Genomic DNA, 6,090 nt, shown 5'->3' with positions numbered 1-6,090 from the left:
TATTAGTGAATGTAATAGCATTAACAAACAATGAGTACTTTTTAAAGCAATGAATGGAATATTACAAATGAATATTAAGTTAATAAATATTTAATATAATATTTAATTTTAAGTAACTAAAGTATTGCATTAGCTAATGTTAACGTATACATAATGTGTAAGAGCAGAACCGTACAGAACATACATAAAGTAAATATGAAGCAGTTTTTAAACTGGGGACCAGGAGAATTCATGGAGGCACAAGGAAACGAAACAAAACAAAACAAAATAAAACAAAATAAGTTTGTTTTTAATTGATTGATTTTTAAAAATAAAAAAATAAATAAAATATTTGGTCAAAAATTAGACATTTATATTTTTAATTGATTGATTTTTTTAATAAAATAAAATGTCAAAAATTAGACATTTTATTGTATTTATAAAATAAAATGTAAAAAAAGAGACATTTCTTCAAATAGATTAAAATAAAATGTCAAAAATGAGATATTTAAAAAAAATAAAATGTAAATGAGATATTTTATAAAAAAATAAAATGTAAACGAGACATTTTATAAAAAAATTAATAAAATGTAAATGAGACATTTATTTTTTTATAAAATAAAACGTAAATAATGAGACATTTATTTTTTATAAAAAAATTTAAATGTCACAAATGTCATTTCATGAAATAAAATTATTTTGCTAAAAAATATTTGATTTTAACTGATTGTTTTTTTAAAAAGCATAAAATAAAATAATAAATAAAATAAAATAACAGTCAAAAATGAGACATTAATATTTACATTTATACAGTTACATAAAACAAGGTTTCTGTTTTTAACTGGATACTTTTTTTAAAATATAACAAAATTTGATCCAAAATTTGACATTTATACTGATAAAAATAATGATTTTTGTTTTTATTGATAGATTTTTTAAATAAAAATTAAATAAAATGTAAAAAAATTTGACATTTCTTTTATTTTATAAAATAAAACAAAATTAAATATGGTCAAAAATGAGACTTATACACTGAAAAAGATTTGTTTTTAATTGATTGATTTTTTAAATAAAATAAAATGTCAAAAATTAGAAATTTTATTTATAAAAAAAAGACAGCATTCAAACAGGAGACATTTTTATTGCTAAAAAGATTTGTTTTAATTGATTGATTTTTTAAATAAAATAAAATGTCAAAAATTAGACATTTTATTTTTAAAATAAAAATGACAACATTCAAACATGAGACATTTTTATTGCTAAAAAGATTTCTGTTTTAATGGATTTTTTAAATAAAATAAATAAAATGTCAAAAAGTAGACATTTCTTCAAATAAAATAAAAAGATATATAATATAAAAAAATAAAATGAGACATTTCTTGATGAAATAAATCCGTTTTTAAGTGATTGATTTTTAAAAAAACAAAATAAAATAAAATAAAGATTTATATTGTGAAAAAAGATTTCTGTTTTTAATTGATTGATTTTTTTTATTAAAAAATTAAAAATGAGCCATTTAATTCATTTATAAAATAAAAATAAGGTAAAAAAAATCATATTTATATTTTGTTTCTTCATTTTTAGTAAAATAAATAAATGAATATATATTTATTTATTTAATTTTTTTTATTATTTAGTTAGCTGTCTGTCTATCATATTTAAATTTTTGGTTTCCTCATTTTTAGTTTGCTAGCTGAGGGTTCCTGTGCTGAATTCCTGAAAAACCCCTTTGATAAAACATATAAACAAAATGATCACAAGCTACAGTACAGTAGAGATTCTGATGAAGCCAGTAGCTAATTTTCTAACTAATTATATGGTCAAGTCACCCAGGTGTGTGAGCATATGTGCGGTGTGCATATGTTCTGCTGTGTGTTTGTGGATGTGCTGTGCTGCTGAAGCACCTTGACTAGGGTGGAGGTCTCTAACAGACCACTAGCATCTGCTGCAGTTCAACACCGCCCTGCCCAGACACCGTGAGTGAAGGTGCAGGCATAGCCATCAATTAGATTTTAACAAATGACTTTCTAAGTGCATTACCTAGCAGCTGCTAAATCGGTCAACCCCTCCCTTTCCCCATTTCGGAGGGGACAGATGAGAAAAAAAAAAACAGTAGATAAGAGCAGAACTTTTTTCCCCCCTTCTTTTCCACAGTGTTTTGTTCCACATCACGGCCAGCTGCTTGTAAAGTCAGCTATGGCCAGGGGCGGCGAGCGGTGGATCGAGAGGGGGGGACCTAACCGCATCTCTGGGGGACGAAATGGGAGGTAGGGACATGGAGACACGTACTACAGACCATGTCCACCCCAGGCTAAGGCCATAAAGGCCACTCGCTTTCTCTGTTCCTCCTTCCCGAGCTTCATTTAAAGGGATAGTTCACCAAAGAATTAAAATTCTCTCATCATTTACTCACCCTCATGTCATTTGATTTCATTCAAATGATCTACTTGCTTCAGAATCATGAGAGTATCATAAAAATATTGCAAGCACGGTGAATCATTTCGCCAAAATTAATGATAAAAATGTTCATTAACAAAGGTTTTTATGATTTTATCAACAATAATGAAAAAGAGATGAAAACACACACCATTATCAACGGAAATTCTATTTATATTAACTACACTAACATTGTGTCCTAACTACACGCGACACGCAATAAAAGGTATATTTTCCATGTAAATCAGGGTTTTTGTCCTAACACTTTTAAAAACAAAGGTGCTTCACAGCGATGCCATAGAAGAACCATTTTTGGTTCCACAAAGAGCCATTCAGTCAGTTTTTAGCAACTCAGGACGTCATTTTAAAGTCTGACATAAACGCTCTTAGTATTCCTCAATCTATTCATTATAAACAATACAAAGAAAAAAATTAAATATAAAAGAATATCTATTCTCTGATCATTTTTTTGTAAAAAGTGTATAGGGTCGCTAGAGACCCGAGGTGCGTAATAGTGCAAGTATATTTTTTGTGTGCAAAAATATGTAAATGTGCAAAAAAAAAAAGTTTCCATTGCTGCTTTGCAAAATATTCCTTTTTCAAATTGCCTGAAAAAACTTTTTTTTGTGATATATGGGAGTTTTTGCACAATTAACACGTTTTTCCATTAGGTATATTTCAATATACCTAATGGAATATATGCATCACATAAAATAAATTATATTTTAAAGTATATTAAAATAGAAAATTGTTATTTTAAATTGCAATATTTCATAATATTACTTTTTTTCTGTCATTTTGATCAAATAAACAGAACTTTGATGAGAATAAGAGACTTCTTTAAAAAATATTCAAAATCTTACTGATCCTAAACCTTTAAACAGCAGTGTATATATGATTATTCACATATATATGTGCCACTTACATCTGCATAAAGTGACACCAGCGTGTCACTGAATTCAACAAGTTAGTTAAAATGTGTCATGTTGTGAACACACTCTTTCCATAACAACATACTAAAGAACGTCTAAATCAATAAGTAATTAAATATGGAAGGATTTATCCACCTTTTTCTTCCCAGAGCGGTCATGGCCACTTGTAAGTTTTATGAGTCTGGCTTCCGGTCTCATCCGTGTCCAGCTATTTTTAGCTGTACCAAACAGCCTGTTTGCTGCTTAATATTGGTGTGTCTTACCATATTACTAGTAAATTATGATATTACCTTAATTACAAGCACACTGGTTTGTAGTGTGCTTGCAATTAAGCAATAGTTTTACTTCAGTGTTGAAGAAAAAGGTGTATAACATTGTAAAACAATAGTGTACTACTTTGAACAGACCAAAATTAAGTTATTCAAAATGTTGACGTACATTTTTCAGTTCAACTCAATGACCCAATTATCTGGTCACAGTGATTAACAGTTAATTAGAAAAGAAGGTTATAAGTGAAACGACAACTTGAATTGAATTGAGTCTGTTTCTCACACAAAGCATACAAAGACTTACGAGTTACCCCAGCCTCACTTTCTCTTTCAGATGAACGCAACACACACACACAATTTCTCTCTCTCTGTCAATCCATTTAAAGCATATTCACACAAACGCTGCCCTTCAGAGCCATATATAACTCGTAAAGTTTTCTCATCTTTCACTGTAGTGCATTTGTGGTGCCTCTCCATTTCTCTAAAAGGCATAACAGTGTGACACCGAAGAAAGTTCAACGGCTTTCACTTTATCACAAGTTTCTGAGTCACACTCTGCTTTCAGTCACGGCAATATAGCAGTAGTGATTTAGCGGAAATGACACGTTGCCATAAGCTTCTATAGACACACAAAGCCCAGTGGTGATAACTGCTGCCGTTAAGGCCATATTTCAGTCTTGTTATCCTCTTTGAATGATTTCACCAAAATGTTTTTGTGCCACTAATGGCACTGTAGGAAGCACTTAAAAGCTTGCCAGTATGAAATCTGTGACATTCAGAACTGAACTCCAACCACTGAAAGCTTCCCCTTTTTACTCTTTAGAAAGACATTCTGTGAGTGTGACTGAGACTTTGTTATTTGTTTGCGCAATGAACAGCAAGAATGCATGAGATGTTTCTCCAAAAACACGACAGACTTGCCACTAAGACCTGGGTTGTCATGGTTTTGTGCCAGCAAAGAGCTTCCTGCACAGTGCTTTAGTCCTTATCTCTCCCAGAAACAAATTAAAACATTCAACTTGCTGCCTAAAAGGATGAAACTGAGCTGAATGAAATACAGTCTTACTCACAATCTGATTGACTGCACTGCATTTGCTTCACATGTGGCATAAATTATGACAAATGCAGATTTTTTCTCAATGGCTCAGACGCTAAAATCCATTATACCATCTACAAATCCTAAACCGTAGCATCATTTTTCAAAAGGAAGACTACAGAATATACACAATTTGTGCATTTCATGAAAGCTATGAATAAGCCAAACTATTTTTATAAACTGAAACATCAGGATAGTATTTAATTGCAACCCGAGCAAAGTGAGAAAAATAATTACATATATATATATATATATATATATATAACATCACAGACGTGTTAATCAAAACATTGCAGAAAGTGCTAAAGTTAGAAGTTGTGGTAACAGGTGAAAGAAAAAAGGCTGAAAAATACGAGAGAAATATGTCTAAATAGGTGAAACAACACTACATACTACTATTCTCACTGTTTAAAATGTATAAAGAGGTTTGAAAACCTTATTCATTGTACAGTAGGTCATTGTTATATTCTTCGTATTAATTAATTTCAGTATGTAAAGATTGTATTTGTTAGTATTTGTTATGACCTTGTGACCCATTTGTAGACAAAATATGAATTAGACTAAACATAACTGAGACTTGAACAGTTTAATTCTGTCATAAAAGTTTGAGGTTTGTACCACTGAGTCTGTAAACTTTGTGAGCTTTGGCAACAGAGAAAACTTATAAAGGAATATGAAGGGAAAAAAAGAGAAAAAAAATGGACATTGCATACCAGAATGAAAGACTGCATACCAGAAGACTGAATCAGGTTTGCTAAAACAAGATTATATAGACATTAGGCTGTTTGAGAAAAGAAAAAGAATGCTGATTACAACATTAACCCCCGGTTTCATAGACAAGGCTTAAAGGATAACTGTTGCCAAAATGCAACCTGGGCTGTTTTTTTTTTTTTACTGTAAATGAGACAAACTTATATCTAAAAGCATAATTACGACAAATGAGCCGTTTCTGAGATTGACCGCGATTTCGTTTTGTGGTCAGTGGCCGGTGAATGGGAGTACTAGGGGCATACATTTGAGCGCATCAAAATCGATATTTTTACAACATTAAGAAGGCTCGACACACCATGACACTTTGCTCGAAGTATCGCCTGGGTCTCTACACATGAACTCGAGCATTGAGAACATTGTTTGTGTACACACAGTTTACTAAAAAGAAAGTTTTTGAACAACTCACTTACACTGTTTGGGTTTCCGCTCGCAGCCATCTTGCCAGTCAAGAGGTGTCGATCTCCGAATGCGAATGAATGGACTCCATAGGACGAAATATTAGTCTTATATGAGGCTCTTTTTACAACTAGAAGTTTAATATTGTTTTTCACTTGCGACAAAACAACGAATTAGCCATGCATTTATATGGAAATACGCTTTAGGAGCC

This window comes from Garra rufa, chromosome 2, assembly GCF_049309525.1.
Source record: "Garra rufa chromosome 2, GarRuf1.0, whole genome shotgun sequence".
NCBI classification, from domain to species: domain Eukaryota; kingdom Metazoa; phylum Chordata; class Actinopteri; order Cypriniformes; family Cyprinidae; genus Garra; species Garra rufa.
This window is presented reverse-complemented; position numbering follows the sequence as displayed.